Source organism: Schistocerca piceifrons, chromosome 3 (genome assembly GCF_021461385.2).
Source record: "Schistocerca piceifrons isolate TAMUIC-IGC-003096 chromosome 3, iqSchPice1.1, whole genome shotgun sequence".
In the NCBI taxonomy this organism is placed as follows: domain Eukaryota; kingdom Metazoa; phylum Arthropoda; class Insecta; order Orthoptera; family Acrididae; genus Schistocerca; species Schistocerca piceifrons.
In genome coordinates this window covers 482,978,434-482,999,996 of record NC_060140.1, presented here as the reverse complement: position 1 = coordinate 482,999,996, position 21,563 = coordinate 482,978,434, and positions in this window count along the sequence as shown.

Below are 21,563 nucleotides of genomic sequence, written 5' to 3'. Positions count from 1 at the left end.
TGTTTATAGGTCCCCTAACTCTGACTTCAGAACTTTTCTGCTCACGCTAGAGAGGGTTCTTGATTCACTTTATAGGAAGTACCAGAAATTAGTTGTATGTGATGACTTCAATATTAATTTTGTGTATGAAGGTGCAAGAAAAAGGACGTTGGTAGATCTCCTAAATTCATATGATCTGATGAAGACTGTGTTTTTTCCAACTAGGGCACAGTGGAACAGTAGCACAGCCATAGACCGTATATATTTTTATTCATTCTTCATTACTAGATGGGCATTCTGTTAGTAAATGGGTGAATGGCCTTTCTGACCATGATACACAAATTTTAACACCAAAAGACTTTTGTACTCAAATAAATTTCACATATAATTACAAACTATGTAGGAAAGTTAATCCAACATCAGTAGAGAGTTATTTAAACCTTGTCAAGGAACAAGAGTGGAAAGATATTTATAGTGCTGATAACATAGATGATAGATGCAATGCTTTCCTCAACACATTTCTCATGCTGTGATGTCGTCAGTCATACGACCACATCGCCGCCTGAGAGATTGATCCGCGAGATGCGATTCTCTCGATAAACGGAACAGAAGACCGGCTGTGATAGCCAAAGAGTACACAGCCAGTCGCAGTACTTACGCTCGCCGCGAGGCCACTTCCTGTGCAGCAGGAGATTAGTGCAGTTGTGGCAGTCTACAGTTCGTAGCCGCACTCAGTGGTCAGCCAGCGCCGATGTTAGTCAGTCATCGTCTGCAGATCAGTCATTGTTGCCATCGAGTCTTTGTAGCCCAGTGCCAAGATAGTCTTCAGGTTCACCGGATTCAACATTCAAGATAACGGAAGATTAATTCGTCACTTCAAGATTTGTATCTTGTAAATTATGTCATTCTACAGACGCTTAGTCTAGTCGCGTCTTCTATAACTGTCAACCAACAAATCGTGGACTACAACAAAGTTAAGTAATAAATACTTTCTTATTTTGTACTCATGCTAATTAATTGTGTTTTCCTATTGTAGCTACCAAGCAGTCTTGATATAGTAGAACCCACGTTTCCACCTCCTTGGCTACTTCATGTTGACGGACTCGGTTATGGTGGAATATCGAGAGCCATCACATGCTCTTTGGGTGTTGCTTTCCATTAGATCGTTCTAAACAGGGTACTAGCAGTAATAGACAGGTCGGGTGGCTGACTAGTAGGATAAGGATATAATGTAGAACAAAGTGAGAATTGCATCAAAATGTTAGAAGTAGTCACAGTTAACCTACAGTAGCCCATTACAAAGAGCATTGTAAGGTGCTTAAAATGTTACTTGAAAGGTAAAGAGTATGTGGTATGCTAATAGAATAGATAATTCACAGGCTAAAATTAAAACCATATGGTCAGTTGTGAAGGAAGTGCCTGGTCAGCAGCACAATGTCGACGATATAAAATCAGGTCGTAGTAAAAATATTTCTATAACTGATAAATGAGGTATATTTACAGTATTTAACAATCATTTTCTTAGCATTGCTGGGAAATTCAATAAAAATTAAGTTTCTACGGGGAATCATATAACTTTCTTGGCGAATGCCTTTCCGAGATTGATGTCTGAAATTCTCCTCTGTGATACAGACGTGGGGGAGATTGAGTCAATATTTAAATCACTGAAAACTAAGGACTCTCATGGTTATGATGGAGTGCCTAGCAGAATATTAAAGTACTGTGACGCACATGTTAGCCCTGTATTTAGCCATATTTGCAATTTTTCCTTTAGGAATGGTCAGTTTCCTGAACGATTAAAGTACTCAGTAGTAAAGCCGCTTTATAAAAAGGAAGAAAGGTATAATGTACATACTTTTAGCCCTATTTCTATGCCAACAGTGTTTGCTAAAGTTATTGAAAATGCTGTGTATGTAAGGTTAATTAATCATTTTATATCACACGATTTGCTATCAAATGTACAATTACGCTTTAGAAGTCGTTTAACAACTGAAAATGCTATATTCTCTTTTCTCTGTGAGGTACTAGATGGGTTAAACAAAAACTCTAGGCATTTTTTTGATTTAACTAAGCCGTCTGATTGCGTTGATCACAAAATATTGCTCCAGAAGTTGGACCATTACGGAATACAGGGAGTATCTCACAATTGGTTCACCTCTTACTTAAGAAGCAAAAGATAATTATTCACAATGTTGAGAATGGCTGTGATGTGGTGTCTGAGTGGGGTAGAGCCAAGTGGGGGGTGCCCCAGGGATCAGTGTTTGGGCCACTCCTGTTCCTTATTTATATAAATGACATGCCCTCTTGTATTACGAGTAACTCCAAAATATTTCTGTTTGTTGACGACACTAGCTTCGTAGTAAAGGATATTGTGTTCAACACTGGCTCGGTTTGAAATAGTGCAGTTTGTGACCTAAGTACATGGCTTGTAGAAAATAAACTAACGCTAAATCACAGTAAGACTCAGTTTTTGCAGTTTCTAACACACAGTTCAACAAAGCCTGACATTTTAATTTCACAGAATGGCCATATGATTAGTGAAACTGGACAGTTCAATTTTCTAGGTGTTCAGATAGATAGCAAACTGTCGTGGGAAGCCGACGTGGAGGATCTTGTTCAAAGACTTAATGCTTCCATTTTTCCTATTCGAACGGTATCGGAAGTGAGTGATAGTTCGACACGAAAATTAATCTACTTTGCTTATTTTCGTTCGCTTATGTCGAATGTTAATATATTTTGAGATAACTCTTCCCATTCTAAAACGATTTTTTTTGGCTCAGAAGCGGGCGGTTCGGGCAATAATTGATGTAAGTTCACGAACTTCTTGTCGACTCCTGTTCACAATTCTGGATATTTTGACATTGGCCTCTCAGTATATATATTCCTTACCGTCATTTCTTGTTAACAATATTAGCTTCTGCCCAAGAATAAGCAGCTTTCACTAAGTTAATACTCGGCAGAAATCAGACGTGCATTTGGATTGGACTTCCTTAACTCTTGTGCGGAAAGGTGTGCAGTATACTGCTGCATCCATTTTCAATAAGCTAGCACTCGAATTCAAAAATCTTAGCAGTAATTCACACGCTTTCAAATCGAAACTGAAGAGTTTCCTCATGGGTCACTCGTTCTATTCTGTCGAGGAATCTTTGAAAGATTAAGCTGATTCTTGTTGAATTGTTGACTGCGTTTACTTAAACATATGGATTGACTTTTTTCGGATTCATAAACATTTCATTTTTATCTGTTATTACTTTTATGTTGTAATTTCATGTACTGACATGTTCCATGACCTTGTAGATTTGCCCCTCAATTTGGCCCTACGGAACTTGACGTGTAAATAAGTAAATAAAAAATAAAAATTTCGACGATCTGCCATGGAAAGAAATTATAGAAGTGGCCATCCTCACAATTGGTACTTTTCGTTCCCAGAAATTATGAATTTTCGGGGTTTCTACAGGAAATTCCCATGAACAGACGGTTCCTTTGTAAGCCGCCTAATGTCCACTCTACACGACACCTAAGGAAAAAATACTAACCGATTTTCTCAATTTGTTTGGGCTAGTCAAAGTTTGTGATGTTTAAAGTTTGATAGTGGACTGTAGGATAGCTATAGTAGTCCCATTCTTCGGATAGGTATACAAAAGCTCGCTAGGGCAAGAGCTATCAGAAACAACTCACCCGCCGCGCGGGATTAGGCGAGCGGTCTCGGGCGCTGCAGTCATGGACTGTGCGGCTGGTCCCGGCGGAGGTTCGAGTCCTCCCTCGGGCATGGGTGTGTGTGTTTGTCCTTAGGATAATTTAGGTTAAGTAATGTGTAAGCTTAGGGATTGATGACCTTAGCAGTTAAGTCACATAAGATTTCCCACACACCTGAACAGTTCACCCTTTACCGCTGTCATCAATAGAACCCGAGATATGACCCCTTGAAAAATCGTATTTTCGCTCGGCTTTTTGGAAAATATTGGTACTGTGCACTGTCGTGCATGGACCGATAGTCCAAACAAGCATTATTGGCATTATCGGTGACAGTGTCCTAGTCAAAATGAGCTGGGGCGTTGTCATGGAGCAAGTATATTTCCTTGAACAGCTTCTCACAACCCTTGGTCTTGGTAGCCTCCCATAACCTTGTCAGTAGACTTCATTATGACACTCCTGTGATGATTTAGTCCTTACGAACATATTCTGGTTACACCACACCGTGGTGGTCCTATGAATCACTCAGCATCACGTTGCCAGATGGTTGGGTCTTCAACCTTGAAATAGGTACAATAATGAAAATTGAAAATTTTAAATGGTTCAAATGGCTCTGAGCACTATGGGACTTAACTACTGAGGTTATCAGTCCCCTAGAACTTAGAACTACTTAAACCTAACTAACCTAAGGACATCACACGCATCTATGCCCGAGGCAGGATTGGAACCTGCAACCGTAGCGGTCACGCGGTTCCAAACTGAAGCGCTTAGAACCGCACGGCCACATCGGCCTGCGAAAATTTTAACCTATTATCCAAGAGTATAAGCGATATATCGATTACGAAGATGTACGTGTGAAAGAATGCTGCGAGGCAGCTATCGCTGAGGCAGAGTATGTGTAACAAAGAGCTTGTGTTTGATTACGCAGTAGTAGGCAGTTGTTGCTCAGGAGGTGCAGGAGAAGCGCGCCAGAGGCTGGTAGTGTCTGTTGCGATGCTCCGGAGTGGGCAGTCGCTTAGTGTTAAATATTCAGTGTAATAATTTCATTGTTGTGTATTAATGATTCATGGAAGAAATAAGATTTGATGAAAAATTAATTAAGAAAATGGTACAAATATTATTACGAAATTCTGATGAAGAATGTTTCTACACTGTGCGGCTGGTCCCGGCGGAGGTTCGAGTCCTCCCTCGGGCATGGGTGTGTGTGTTAGTCCTTAGGATAATTTAGGTTAAGTAGTGTGTAAGCTTAGGGACTGATGACCTTAGCAGTTAAGTCCCATACGATTTCACAGACATTTGAACAATGTTTCTGCATATTGATACATCGATCTACAATAAAGTAATCAGTATTCATGTATCTATGCGCTTTTGCTGTAGAACGAATTTGAATGAGACCAGCTTTGTATGTAACTCCAAGTTTTTTATTTTATTTTTGTGAAGATCGTTTGTTTGTTTAAATGTAACTTTTCATGATGTGGCTTTACAATTGCAAGTCAGTGTCACGATATAGTAAGATTTTCAAGTGAGATATTACAAACATTCTCGGCTGTCATGTTCCACTTCCCAATTCCAAGTCGTTTTTATCTCAACAAATTCTAGATGTTTCACAGTCATATATCTTGCATTCTGGCTTTTGAAACTGTAGTTTAGTAGTGCTGAGAGCAAAAGAACGTATTATATAAGGCGACACTAATACGAGGCAAGAAAATTATTTCACACAATGTATGGATTCTCGCACAGGGACCACTTTTTTACTTGGCTCTGAGCACTATGGGACTCAACTTCTGAGGTCATTAGTCCCCCCACTTTTTTACTTATTCAGATTTACAGGGCCGTAATAAAATCGAGTAGATCTGAATGTACTTACCTCTAATTTGTCATTATCGCGCACAATCTTTAATTAGTTTGGGTTTACTGGTACTGCTTTCTTGCTAGTAGACAGATTGACTAAAACAGGGTCAGGTAAATATACAGATACACGTAATCAGACACGCAGTCAGCACACCACTTGACGTAACTGTTCTTTGTTGCACACAAACATCACACCTTACGTAAGACATAAACGTTACAACCTTTTCGGCCGCGCTGAAGTCACACTTTGACACCGTTTGTTTTGCTGTACTCCCTTTTTTCCGGATCATAGTGACACTCTCAGAGTCCGTCCCTGGAGATTAGGCGGCTAAAGCGTTCATATGGACTGAACTCACGTAGCTGCAATATTTCCGCTGCTGACTCGGTCCGATAGACTTTTTGAACGAGTGGCAGTGGTCAGCGAACCCAGCGGCTGTTGACCTTCCTTCATGTACAAGGTGGCAGCTAGTCATGCAATATTTTTGGGAGTTGGATTTAAAAAAAAATTATTTGAAAGTCCCCAGTCAAGTCTTTACAAGTTTTCTACCAGAATAACTTCAGCTCTGCCTACGTAACATAAGCTGCCTGCCTTTCTGAGCGGAGGTAGTTCTGTGTGATTGAAGCTGCTGAGCAGAGACGCCTTCAGACCCCTGCTCAAGTTGCTGGCGAATTCACACCATTTGCTTATCCAGTAACGAGCGTGGGAGGGAGGTTAGATGTGTGGACCCTGGACGGTTCTGGAGAGCGGAACTCAATTGCTTCTCTCTCTTGTGATCCCGACCCCGAGTAGGATAGACATCTTTCTTAGGAGGCAGAGCCTCTTGCTCTGCGCTCCATGACTGGTCACCAAGAGAACTAAACAGGAACTGCCTCCGCCGGCCGCGATGGCCGAGCGGTACTAGGCGCTACAGTCTGGAACCGCGCGACCGCTACGGTCGCAGATTCGAATCCTGCCTCGGGCATGGATGTGTGTGATATCCTTAGGTTAGTTAGGGTCAGAGCCATTTTTGAACAAACTGCCTCCCCTCCTGTTGTCCACTTTCTGTAGTGTTCGACGTCCTAGACTGGCCTACATTTGGTAACTTCCTACTCTAGACATGCCCCATGTATTCTAGGCACTGGGATATATTCTCTTTATTTGACCTAATTTTCTGTTCTATCATTTAATACCAGCCGTGGACGCCCGCTCCAAAGTCCTGACCGCCCAACCAGCTGTACAGTAATTTTCAAAGTGTCGTGCAATATACTGAAAACTGATTCATGACAGATTTTGAAATTTCCTCTATCATCAGGACAGTGCTATGCCCGCTTTAGAGCTTCAGAGCCTCAACCATTTTTTTTACAAAACGTGGCTCTTTGCTGGTCAGATAAGTGCAGTACTTGCTCGTGCAAAAGTTTTACCTTTGTGCTATAATGTAGTGGCCTACAGATTTTTGACTTTCGATGCTAGTAATTATAACCAAATTGAATAAACTGTTTAAATACATTTAATTTTCTAATTACTCATTTAGCGTAGTGAGGAATAAAATAAGATTAAAAAAGTATGATAGCAACAGGAATCTAACCTGAGCCAACAAATAGCCAGTTGGGTCACTTAACAACTGGGCTTCTGCACCGGTACATGAACCGCTCCTCAAAAATCCCTCTTATTCTACGCATAAATCTCTAGAGAGCATTTTACCTTTTCTTACAGCCAAAGGTTCAGCCAGACCGGTGAGCCACGTCCAATGCCCTCATGTTGTTAGATTTATATATGGAGCAGATAACTCTCTAAATCTCACCTTCTCCCCCAAAGGTCTACTGAAAAAGAACCTCTTTAGGAGACCATCAACAGAAAAACACTTTCACACTGAATTTCCTCGGATACTCACTTGTTTTTGCGCTAGTTTTACAGCCTTTTGACTTACAAGGGTACGAATGGCAATTAAACTGAATTTATTAATGACACTTTCTCTAAACAGTCAGAACATTATGACCACCTACCAAATAGCCGGTATGTCCACCTTTGGCACGGATAACAGCAGCGACTTGTTGTGCCATGGAAGCAGTGGGGCTTTGGTAGGTCATGGCGGGAGATGACAGCACTTCTTTGCAGACACAGTTCACCTAACTGCCATAAATTCCGGAGAGGGGGGTAATGAGCTCGGATGCCACGTTCAATCACATCCCAGATGTGTTAGGTCGCGTACAGCTCTCTCGAGTTGGGTGGCCAGCACATCAGCTGGAACTCGCCACTGTGTTCCTGGAAACACTGAATCACACTTCGGGCCTCGTGACACACCGCATTATCTAGCTGAAAAATGTCACTACCATCGGGAAACATGATCGTCTTGAAGGGGGATATGTGGTCTGCAACCGGTATAATACTCTTTTGCCATCTCGGTTCCTTAAAAGAGCTCCACTGGACCCACGGATGCCCACATGAATGTTCCACAGAGCGTAAGTGAGCCGCCGCCAGGTCTTTTCAATCACGCAGTTCGGGAGTCAAGGGGCTGTTTCCTTCGAAGACGATGGATTCGCGCTCTCTGATCGGCATGATGAAGAATGTATCTGGCTTCATAAGACCGTGCAACATTCTGCATATGCGCCTACTTCCAGTGCCGACAGTGACGCCACCGTTTCAGTGATAGTTGCCGATGGTGTAGTGTGATCATTGGCACATACATGGCTCGTCGGCTGCAGAGGCTCATCGTTACCAGTTTTCGATGCACTGTGTGTCCATACATACTTTACTCTGCTCAGCATTAAAGTCTGATGTTAGTTCCGCTGCAATTTGTAGCTTGTCCTGTTTTACCAGTCTGCCCAGCCTACTTCGTCTGACATCTGTAATGAAGGATGGCCGCCCAATCCCACGACGTCTGGACTTGATATCACCTTGGTTTCGCCACGTGTTGAAGACACTCACCAAAGCATTCCTCGAAAACCCGACAAGTCCCGCAGTATCCGAAATGCTTTTGGTGATCCTCCGGGCCACCAAAATTTGCTGTCGGTGAAACTCAGATGGATAGCGCGCCTTCCCCATTCTACACGTGAATAGGACGCTCACTGATACTACATGCACCGTATCTATGTATGATTATCAGTCATTCCTCGACAAGTGACGTTGCTATCGCATGGACGGTTTTATATAGATAATAGGTCGGTGGTCATAATGTTGTGGCTGATCATTGTACATTCAAGAGCCAAAGAAACTGGTACACCTACCTAATACCGTGAAGGGCCCCCGCGAGCACGCGGAAGTGCTGCAACACGTAGTGGCATGGACTCAACTAATGCCCGAAATAGTGCTGCAGTAATTGATACCATGAATCCTTGAAGGGCTGTCCGTAAATCCGTAAGAGTACGAGGGGGTGGAGAGCTCTTCTGGACAGCACGTTGCGAGACGTCCCATATATGCTCAATAAAATTCATGTCTGGGAAGTCTGGTGACCAGGAGAAGTGTTTAAACACAGAATAGTGTTCCTGGAGCCACTCTGTAGCAATTCTAGAGGTGTAGGCTGTCACATTGTCCTGCTGGAATTGCCCAAGTTCGTCGGAATGCTTACGTATGTGTCACCTATCAGAGTCATACCTAGATTTCAACTGCACACGCTCCACACCATTATAGAACCTCCACCAGCTTGTACAGTACCCTGCTAACATTCTGGGTCCACGGATTCGTGAGATTGTCTCCATACCCGTTCACGTCCATCCGCTAGATACAATTCGAAACGAGGCTCGTCCGACGACCAGGCAACATGTATTCAGACATCAACAGTTAAGTGTCGGTGTTGACGGGGCTAGGCGAGGCGTAAAGCTTTGTGTCGTGCTCTTATCAAGGGTTACAAGAGTGAACTTTCGGCTCCGAAAGTCCATATCGTTGAAATTTCGTTGAATGGTTCGCACGCTGACACTTGTTGATGGCACAACATTGAAAACTGCAGCAACTTGCGGAAGGGTTGCTCTTCTGTCACGTTGAACGATTCTCTTCAGTCATCGTTGGTCCCGTTCTTGCAGGATCTTTTTTCGGCCGCAGCGATGTCGGTAATTTGATCTTTTACCGAATTCCTGATTGTCACAGTGCACTCGTGAAATGATCGTACGGGAAAATCCCCACTTCATTGTTACCTCGGAGGTGCTGTGTCCAGTCGCTCGTGCACCGACTATAACACCACGTCAAACTCACTCACATAGTGATAACCTGCCATTGTAGCAGCAGTAACCGATTTAACAACTGCACCAGACACTTTTTGTCTTATATAGCCGTTGCCGACTGCAGCGCTGTATTCTGCCTGTTTACATATCTCTGTATTTGAATACGCATGCCTGTACCAGTTTCTTTGGCGCTTCTGTGTATATAAACCGAATTTTTTGCAGTGTATTTAAATTTTAGGATTAATGGTATAACACTGAGGGGAATAAAAAAATGAAAAAAAGAATGTTAGAGGTGGAAATCGAAGCCGCACTAACGAATTATCAGTGAGGACACTTGACCATAGCGCCATTATATCAACTGTTCCTTAAAAATCCGCCATACTCCGTTCTTGCGCAATATGTTACATGCGCTTCCAAAGAAAAATTGCGACTTCGTGCTGTGAACAACGCCGTACTCAGCACCGGAAGGGATGACATGACGTCACGTCAAAGCATGATCAATGTAAATCAGACCGCTGAGTTCCTTCTCTGATCTGAGTTGGTTGTAGCACAGCTGACCGTTTCAGCATTCGACACTGGTTTCTATTTATCACAAAGAGAAGGCTACAAAACATTCTTAATCCATTTTATTTGCATAAGAACACACATTCGAAGAGAAATGCGTAATATTATTGCGATATTCAGCTGACATTTCAAGTGAAATGGTGTAACTTTTGTGCGATTTCCGACTTGCATACGAAGAGTAATGGCGTAATTTTAGTGCGATATTTACAGTGTGCTGTAGCTCATTAGCACGTAGTAGAGGCAGTCATTGGACACGTTGTTCTTTGCCATTCTGAGTTGTCTGAAAGCATCTGTGCCACCTAACTGCTGTGTCATATGATGGTGCATTGTTGCCACACACTACATTTGCAGCGACACAGCATGTGTTGGAATGTTGTTCCCTTTCAGACGCTGAAAACGGATCACTAATGATACTCCACCTTCTCATTTCTCTGCGACATTTAGTTTTGGCTGAACTAGCATCGTGCTGCGGTACTTTGGTGCTGAAATTTCACTGTCTGCAAGTATTGCAGACATCTATCTTCAAAAAAGCAAAAACATATTTCCTGAAATTTATGTTTTAGGTGACATTAAAACTTAGTGAGTATCCCTCTGTAATACAACGGTTGCGCCCGTTTTTAAGTGCATACATCCGTCAGAAGGGGATTACGTACTCCAGCCCAAAGAGCGGAACTTAGTCACGGCTCCTGGCTACGAGGGAAATGCCAGGGTGCGAAAGACACCGAAGAAGCGTCGAGATACATCAGATCCGCACACACGGAACAAAGGCGGTCTCATGGCGAGAATGCTAAGTCAAACGAAATATGTCTACATCTACATCTACATCCATACTCCGCAAGCCACCTGACGGCGTGTGGTGGAGGGTACCCTGAATACCTCTATCGGCTCTCCATTCTATTACAGTCTCGTATTGTTCGTGGAAAGAAGGATTGTCGGTATGCTTCTGTGTGGGCTCTAATCTCTCTGATTTTATCCTCATATATACGATATATACGTAGGAGGGATCAATATACTGCTTGACTCTTCGGTGAAGGTATGTTCTCGAAACTTTAACAAAAGCCCGTACCGAGCTACTGAGCGTCTCTCCTGCAGAGTCTTCCACTGGAATTTATCTATCATCTCCGTAACGCTTTCGCGATTACTAAATGATCCTGTAACGAAGCGCGCTGCTCTCCGTTGGATCTTCTCTATCTCTTCCATCAACCCTATCTGGTACGGATCCCACACTGCTGAGCAGTATTCAAGCAGTGGGCGAACAAGTGTCTGTGTAAAAATATTTGTTATTTAGTGTCGCATTATCCAGAAACGTTATTTACATTCATTCCAAAGTTGTAGAACTGAGCATGTTGATGAGACGATTTCATCGCCGCTGAGAATGTTATTATACGACATAAAGTACGAAACTTACAGCAAAATTAATAATTGCCCTTTACTCTAATTTCTTTAACAAATTAATTATATGAGAACCTGAGGTATTACGAACTCAAACAAGGTGGCGAATGAAATACATTTGTTTATGTTACACTCTGCGAATGCCACTCCTGGATACGCTGAACAGTTTTAACTTTGCAAGCGACAAACAATTTTTCAAAATGTTCAAATGTGTGTGAAATCTTATGGGACTTAACTGCTAACGTCATCAGTCTCTAAGCTTACACACTACTTAAACTAAATTATCCTAAGGACAAACACACACACCCATGCCCGAGGGAGGACTCGAACCTCCGCCGGGACTAGCAGCACAGTCCAGGACTGCAGCGCCCCAGACCGCTCGGCTAATCCCGCGCGGCATAATTTTTCAGTCAAACAAATTATGCCAGACTATCCACACTCACACACAGTGCAGGCATACCTGTTACCTGTTTTCAGTCTTAGTGATCCTCTGTAGCTTAATTGTAATATTAAATTTATTTAAATCGCCCATTAATAAGGCTTTTGCCACGTTAGTGTGGTGCATGTACTATAAATTTAGGGGGCACTAGGTGATAGGTTGTCGAATGACGATTCGGTATGTCTGACCACTTGGTTTTTACGTTAATTTATAAACAAGTTTTTTGTGGAACGCAATGTTGCAAAAAGTTTCAGTTTGTATTTTTTCAATAAAAAGTGAATTAGTGGGCTTACGATGTAGTTTTTAGGTAACGAAAGTCTCTGAAAAAGAGGTTCGATGTGACGAACTAGGCTGTGTGACGTCGGCGACGGTTTATAAGCTACACGCGCCAGTGCCACAGGGCCTTTTGTGCGTCAATCGCAGTCGCGGTCTCGGCGGTGAGTTCGGTAGTAGGCAAAGCTAGAGAGAGATTTTCTGCGGCCCTCCGAAAGAGCATGAAGTCAGCTGTAAAATGAGCATATTAAACATGCTAGTAAACAAACCAGATATTTAATGTAATTAAAGTACTGTATAATTGTTTCTAAAGTGCCAAAACGAAGAGCTCTCCACAATTAAACGAAAAATTCAATTTCTGCGTTAAAGATTTATACTATTGTTTCTAATTTTTTATGTTTATTTAACATGGAATTTGTGAACCAATGTTCGTACACTATCCATTTAACTAGCTCAGTGAGGGACAGGCAATCAAGATGTTTTACTTGTGTAGCAATCAGCATTCTGATGTGTGGAAAATAAAAACTGTTATTTAATGTTAGTTATTCGCCGATGCGTAGTTCAATCGTTCAGACGTGTATACTGGACATATTTTGAATATTTAAAACTTGTAAAGAATTGTACTCACGAAATGTTAGTCAGAGCTGCAGTTTCTATGTTGGCTAAGGCTGTCAAATGGTTCAAATGGCTCTGAGCACTATGTGACTTCACTTCTGAGGTCATCCGTCCCCTAGAACTTAGAACTACTTAAAGCTAACTAACCTAAGGACATCACACACATCCATGTCCGAGGCAGGATTCGTACCTGCGACCTTAGCAGTCGCGCGGGTCCCGACTGAAGCGCCTAGAACCGCTCGGCCACCGCGGCCGGCTGTCGTCACATGACAAAGGTTTTAAACAAAAGGGCAGAGCATGTATGAGGATCTTTTGACATTATAGTCTGGTTGAGTAAGGTTAGTAAGGTCTTGAGCTGACGTGAGTCATGTGTGCTTAAGGTTTAGTGTTGCGTACAGTTTGTTTGGACTTACTCGTTTCCATTGCAACAATTTGCAACTTAGGAAATGTGTTCAACTGAGTTCCAATAGAGATATTTGTTTCTCGACTATGTCTTTAAGGCAGTTAGGCACGTTAGGTCATTGTGTTTACAAGAAGAAGACACAAACCGACGCCAATATCTGCCATCATCCAGTATAGCGCAGATCCGTGCTCACCACATTTGTGCAAAGAGCACGAGACATATGCGACAGTGAGAGTCGCCGGCCTGTGTGGCCCAGCGGTTCTAGGCGCTTCAGTCCGGAACCGCGCTGCTGCTACGGTCGCAGGTTCGAATCCTGCTTTGGGCATGGATGTGTGTGACATCCTTAGGTTGGTTAGGTTTAAGTAGTTCTAAGTCTAGGGGACTGATGACCTCAGTTGTTAAGCCCCATAGTGCTTAGAGCCATTTGAATTAGGACAGTGAGAGTCTACTTTTCGAACAGCAGCACTTGAGGAATCGGATATTATGAGACGCAGATAAGACGTGCTTTCCAACCGAGCAAGAAGAAAAGAGAAGAAGTAGAAGTAGTACGTGAAGAAGACACTAAGCGCTTGGCGTTCCTTCTGTAAGCTGGGCCGCCCACAGCAACGATTGCCAGGATATTAGAAAAGAGCAGCATCAAAATCTTCTTTCTCCCATCGGCCAAAATCATGAATATAGGGGGCTCAGTGTAAGATAAACTAAGAATACAGACACCTGTGGTCTACAGCATCAGCTGCGAATGCGGAAAACAGTGCATCGGCCAGAGACAGCACTGCTCAGAACATGTAAGGAGCCTTCGCGTCGGCGAAATGGAGAAATCTGCAGTGGCGGAACACAGTCCCAACGAAAACCATATGTTTGATTTAAAAAGAACACAGCTGCTGTGCGGGGTGAACGGGTTCTGGGATTCGATCCTTAAAGTGGCCGTGGACAAAGGAGCCCATGATAACCTTGACAATCAGGATAGTAGTTTCCAACTTAGCACTGCATGGGATGTGGCGATAACAAAAATATGATAAGAACGCTGCGACGTGAAACTGGCGAAGGCAGCGGTTGGAATGGACAGGTCCCAGCAGGACGCGATGCCTAGACCCGCCAGGGAACCCCCTCCCACCACTAGCCGCTATTCCACCCCTTACTACAGGCCGCGGTACTCCTTTCAGAGGCGCAGAATTGGCCTTGCCGAGGTAGACGAGGCAAAGAAGCCTGCAGTCCAGCGGCTATAAAGACTCAGACAGAACACGAACCGACATTTCACTTGAAGATGACAAGTAGGAAACTTGCTGAAACATTGCCGCAGAACAATGCCTTGACTTGGCTGATAATCTGAGAAGACTTAATCACCTTGTTTGCATTATTCTTGCACCTAGTTACGGTTTAGAGGGCTAGCTGGTGCATGGCATAGTTCATTACTTTGCCAGTTAGGTGTCAAAGCATGTTTTTGTTGTTCAGCACGCTGCTCTCCAGGCTCGCAGATCGAGCAAAATGCGACTCCAAAACCAGTCTATTCTCTTCAGCCAATTTCTGCTGTTCTGTTTAGCACAAATCGTCTCCACCTGCTATCCCAAATATTGTCTTGAGTATCCTTCCTCCAGCATCTATCCATCTCCTCTTTCTTCTCCATAATCCTTGAGGCACCACCCATTTTACTACTTGGCTTCGTTCCCTCAGTTGTCCATACATCATGTTAACCTCTTATGTTCCTCTGCCACCTCCCTAATTCCATATCTGACGTGTAAACCTGAGAACACCTCATCCAGTCTTCAGTTCCCATTCATTAAATATATAAGTACTGTCAAGCTGTGAGTCCCATTAATTAAACACCGAACTTGACATCAGTCTGTGGCTACACAATACCACAAAGTGCTGCCTGGAAAACAAAACTTCTCCTTCCAGGTGATAATCTCGAAGCATCCCTATTCCACCCCAGCCATCTCCCGCAGCACTGCCAAGACTAGCATCCTTCCTTCTTCACTCATTGCCGAATGGTACGATGATGACAGGGACCATCATCATCTCTCCTCCATCCAGAAGCCTGCTGCCTCCAATCAGCATCTCTCATACAATAACTAAAGATAATCATTACCCTAATACGTCCCTATCATCCTACCCAACACTACTTTAACAACCTAAATAAAATACCCCAAGAAACACAATAAAGCTTAACAAAACATATCGACCACCTTGTTGCCCTTAATGGATACGTAAAAAATTATAAGCATCTGATATATACGACCATTGACCTTGTTGGTAGTATTGGAACAATCTGCGTTTTATTCCAAAATATGTTATCCAAGATGGCGGGGATGACGTCATCCAAGATCGCTGCTGTAACGTCAATCAAGATGGCGGATTTTGGCGAGAAGTTTGAATTTTGTCAGGAAAGTGCCACAACCCCCTCACCCAGAAAAATAGCCCGAAGTTCAAATTCCAGCATGATATACACCGCACCTCACTTACCTCTACTAAGCAAGGAAATGTCAGGCGAAAGTATTGTCTTTGTTATTTAACCAATTTCAAGCATGTGTATTCTCCACTGGGTCTGGACTCCAACTGGCTTATTTCATATTGGTGGCACTAGAGGGTGCCACCGTGACGTCAGATCATGACGCAAGTACCATAATTCAAGATGGCTGCACCCAGTGTACCCACCACGGGCTCCAGAGCCCAACCTGCGTAATTCATATCGTCCCACCAGAGGGCACTCTTCTGGTGTCACACCGAGCGAGGTGGCGCAGTGGTTAGCACACTGGACTCGCATTCGGGAGGACGACGGTTCAATCCCGTCTCCAGCCATCCTGATTTAGGTTTTCCGTGATTTCCCTAAATCGTTTCAGACAAATGCTGGGATGGTTCCTTTCAAAGGGCACGGCCGCTTTCCTTCCCCATCCTTCCCTAACCCGAGCTAGCGCTCCGTCTCTAATGACCTCGTTGTCGACGAGACGTTAAACAACACTAACCTAACCTAACCCTTCTGGTGTCACATCATGACACAAGTACCGGTATTTAGCATGACGGCACCCACTGTGTTCACCTCGAGCTCCAGAGCCCAACAGACTCAGTTCATACCGTGGCCACCAGAGGGCACTACCGTGAAGTCGGATGTTGATACAAGATCCTCTGCTTTCTCGTGTGCGTGCGTTATTACCGCACATGTTCCGCGTCAGCAGTCTGCGAGCGACTGCTTACATCACAGCCTCTAGCCCGCACCTTTATACTCACGCTGGACATAGTCTTCTGTAAATATGCGAACTGAAGTAACACCCACATCACACATCTAATGTACCGGTATCAATTACCTAAGTACTTAATTCCATTTCAATTATAATCATATTCAATAAGTTCAATATTGAATGATCAAATGAGAAGTTCCACATTTTCCCACTATCAGCATGGTGTTCATTCATGACCTAGCACCCCCCGCCCCACCCCTAGAATGCTGCACTCCTATTGGCTACTGCATTAGTCACGTGATTCGACTTCATAGAACCTAGGATTTGGAATCAATTTTCACCATTGCCACACCCAACTGGACTTGGAATCAAATACTTAAATTCTGAACCATGATCCTCAACCCAGCACCACGCCCTTTACCAACCCATGTTGGCGGTCTAACGTGCACTAACCTGTACTAATGTGTACTAACGTGCACAGCACATGATGTCATCCAAGATCGTGGGACGAGAACATACCATGTTCCTTAGCCGAATCACTTTCAAAGTTCAGTGATTTTATCCCTAGGCTGTATCGTTGGCTGATAATACGTATTCCTACGATTACCGTCACGGTATTTGTCCAGAAAATGCAGAGGTAATGTACCTTGATTGGTAAAGTGGGTATAGATTTTAACGTGGATGCTTGTGTGCACCTATAGAAACATGACTGATTGAGACAGTAACATGCGCTAGTTGCTGGGATCGATTTTTTTCTTTAACATCTCGCCAATTACGTGTCTCTTTCTAGGACACAGTGGTAGGACTCGAAAGAAGAACTTATGAGACATGCATGCCCATCACTATTATTTGGTATGGTAGGCAATCAGTTATCGACGAAGTAATATACTTAGTAGTATTGGTGGGTGCATGATAAGTTCGCATTTGAGCATCAGGTTTATAAAGTATGTTTGTTTCTGGAAAGGAGATGACTATGCTCTGTTGTAGGAAAGGTAAGGATTTGACTTTGAGTACTGTGACAGCAATGGGGGGAGTATGGAAGGAACAGCTATTTCCAGAGCCACTGCCGACAAGAGGGTGTATTTCCGATACTTCGCTCATTCTCGAATGCTGTTCAATTGAGAGTGCGATAGCAACATTTAATTGTAAGTATAATGATAAACATATATGCGCCTTGTTTTCCGGAATGAATCAGTGTATGAAAAGTCTGTGGTGGTAATGATATACTTTTCCTGTTAATAGCAGCTTCCATGTGAATGTAGAGGTCTGTTGGATTGTAGGAATGTATATGAGTTAACTTTGCCTTTGTCTAGACGGCCAGATAGAGAACTAATACTTAGTATGTGTTGGGCGGCTTTGGTGATCAATTGGAACTTTGAGAAGATGGTATGATTGCGATGGAGTGTTATTCCCGCCCATGTAAATTGTTCGGTGGACTGTTCGTGCACTTTTCGCGTCTTTGTTAAGTTGAGAGAAGATCGAATGTGGTGTGTGGAAGATACGTTTACCTGTTCTCTAGACATGTGAAGGACCTTAGTTGGTTTGTAAATTATATGGATGATTTGGATTATTTTAGATCAGCGAGATCGGTATTCGAGTTTGGAAATACGATTTTTCATATGTTTGTTTCTAGTTACTCAGTGGTCTAGAGGACGCTCCCCGTAGCTAAAGTTTCATGTTTGTAGAGAAATGATTTCGAGTCTATATATGGGGAATTATATTGCGTTAGCTATCGGGAGGCTACTGCTGTGTACTTGATTTCGAGAAGTATAGCGAAATTGTATAATATTATGGCGAAAATACGTGTGTTCTTGTAATCCCCGAGTCTGGAGATGTGCATAGAAAAGCGAGCAGGCAAGGAAGCAGAGACAGTAACGCGATTGTGTCGAGAGGAAACGATCGCGAATTTGTAGAATAGTTCTGAGAGTGACTTCGGTTCACTGATATAAAGGGGGTGATTTTGTATCATGTGAACTGTATGTTTACTAGATCGACAAGGTACTTGGTGATATATTGCTGGGGTTGTGATCGTTTTCACACTCGAATATTCTTGTGCGTCTAGTATTTATTTGCTGATGTGTAGAAAAAAAATTTTCGGGTGCTGCACATATATAAAAGATAACTGCTCTGTTTGTCTAAAATGTGTATATATTGTGTTGTAAAGTTACTGTGGCTTACACTGTGTAAATTGTGTATATATTGCATTGTAAAGATAGTATGGTTTATGTTATGGCATGACTAGAGAGGATGACTGTGTCATCTATCGTGAGGGACGTATAGATTGAACAGGTTGATAACGATGAGGATATGAGTGAGAATTTTTAAGTGAAAAATTATGTTCGCTATAAATACTGAAGTACAGTCGTCAAGAGGAGAGATTACGTGTACATTGATTGGTGTCAATCTGTAGCAGGAATAGTAATATTTAATTGTAGTTACAGTAGTAAATATGTTCTTAGCTTGCAATATTTTTGTGAGTCTGGTATTTATTTGATAATGGGGAGACAATTTTGCGGGTTTAACTGGGCGTGTAAATTCGATAAAAGCAAATCATTGTGCTCCATCGTTTGTGCTGGGATATAGGGGTCCGTACATAGAGGAGGGAACGTTTGCGTGTGTAGAAATCTGGAGGGCAAAGACGTTAGGAGCGCTGGGATGAGTGCATTCGATGTTATTTTCGTAAGGAGGTTCTGTTAGAGTAGGAATTTCCGTACATACAAGCTGGGCCATATACAGGGTTATTACAAATGATTGAAGCGATTTCACAGCTCTACAATAACTTTATTATTTGAGATATTTTCACAATACTTTGCACACACATACAAAAACTCAAAAAGTGTTTTTAGGCATTCACAAATGTTCGATATGTGCCCCTTTAGTGATTCGGCAGACATCAAGCCGATAATCAAGTTCCTCCCACACTCGGCGCAGCATGTCCCCATCAATCAGTTCGAAAACATCGTTGGTGCGAGCTCGCAGTTCTGGCACGTTTCTTGGTAGAGGAGGTTTAAACACAGAATCTTTCACATAACCCCACAGAAAGAAATCGCATGGGGTTAAGTCGGGAGAGCGTGGAGGCCATGACATGAATTGCTGATCATGATCTCCACCACGACCGATCCATCGGTTTTCCAATCTCCTGTTTAAGAAATGCCGAACATCATGATGGAAGTGTGGTGGAGCACCATCCTGTTGAAAGATGGGCCGGCCGTGGTGGTCTAGCGGTTCTAGGCGCACAGTCCGGAACCGCGCAACTGCTACGGTCGCAGGTTCGAATCCTGCCTCGGACATGGATGTGTGTAATGTCCTTAGGTTAGTTAGGATTAAGTAGTTCCAAGTTCTAGGGGACTGATGACCACAGTAGTTAAGTCCCATAGTGCTCAGAGCCATTTGAACCATTTTTTTGTTGAAAGATGAAATCGGCGCTGTCGGTCTCCAGTTGTGGCATGAGCCAATTTTCCAGCATGTCCAGATACAAGTGTCCTGTAACGTTTTTTTCGCAGAAGAAAAAGGTGCCGTAAACTTTAAACCGTGAGATTGCACAAAACACGTTAACTTTTGGTGAATTGCGAATTTGTTGCACGAATGCGTGAAGATTCTCTACCGCCCAGATGCGCACATTGTGTCTGTTCGCTTCACCATTAAGAAAAAATGTTGCTTCATCACTGAAAACAAGTTTCGCACTGAACGCATCCTCTTCCATGAGCTGTTGCAACCGCGCCGAAAATTCAAAGCGTTTGACTTTGTCATCGGGTGACAGGGCTTGTAGCAATTGTGAACGGTAAGGCTTCTGCTTTAGCCTTCTCCGTAAGATTTTCCAAACCGTCGGCTGTGGTACGTTTAACTCCCTGCTTGCTTTATTCGTCGACTTCCGCGGGATACGCGTGAAACTTGCCCGCACGCGTTCAACCGTTTGTTCGCTCACTGCAGGCCGACCCGTTGATTTCCCCTTACAGAGGCATCCAGAAGCTTTAAACTGCGCATACCATCGCCGAATGGAGTTAGCAGTTAGTGGATCTTTGTTGAACTTCGTCCTGAAGTGTCGTTGCACTGTTATGACTGACTGATGTGAGTGCATTTCAAGCAAGACATCGCTTTCTCGGCTCCTGTCGCCATTTTGTCTCACTGCGCTCTCGAGCGCTCTGGCGGCAGAAACCTGAAGTGCGGCTTCAGCCGAACAAAACTTTATGAGTTTTTCTACGTATCTGTAGTGTGTCGTGACCATATGTCAATGAATGGAGCTACAGTGAATTTATGAAATCGCTTCAATAATTTGTAATAGCCCTGTAGAAATCTAGCGTTAACTCTTTCTGGGAGAATATACAATTCCAGAGAGGTCGAGTTGGCTATTATCTTTTTTTATAAAGCAATGTGACGTAAGAATAAGATTGGGAGCGTTGTTGCATGGCGAGCCACGACACGGACGTTTCGTCGGGAGACGCGGCGTGAGCCAAGCTGTGGTAGTCAAGCACAGCTGAACAAGTCTCGTATGTTACGTTAGATGGAAGCATGCTGCGCTATTCTGCCATCCGCAGACAATGCTGGCCTGAGGTGTCTCGAGTATGGGGCTGCACCTTGGAATTATGCTACCTGGGTATAATGGTGACTGTATAGAGCAGTCTTTCACCTGGGTTCGGCGGCCGCGGCTTGGGCCTGTGACGGCGTGCGGACCTGAACAGACGTTTGTGTGTGCTTTGACAGCTGACGGCGCGTCGACCGCAAATGCGCGTGAACGAGATTCTAGCGTTTGCGCTCTGTAAATATGTCTTCGCTCCCGCCTGATCGCGTCATCATAGGTGTCTAGGTGAACATGTATTTGGATAGGAATTTCTCAGAAATGAAGTATGAATGAGATGTAGCCACTTGGCGGGACCCGGGCGGGTGCCTGTGCGTGGTTTGATAGCTGACGGCCGCGCCACTTCATTGGAATTGTCTGTGCGCTGTACTGGACAGGAGATGGCGGAGGGTGCTTGCAGGCGTTGATTGAATTATTTTGCGAGGATGTGTGTAGCCTGTGCTAAGAGTTATTTGGACAGTTGACGAGTAG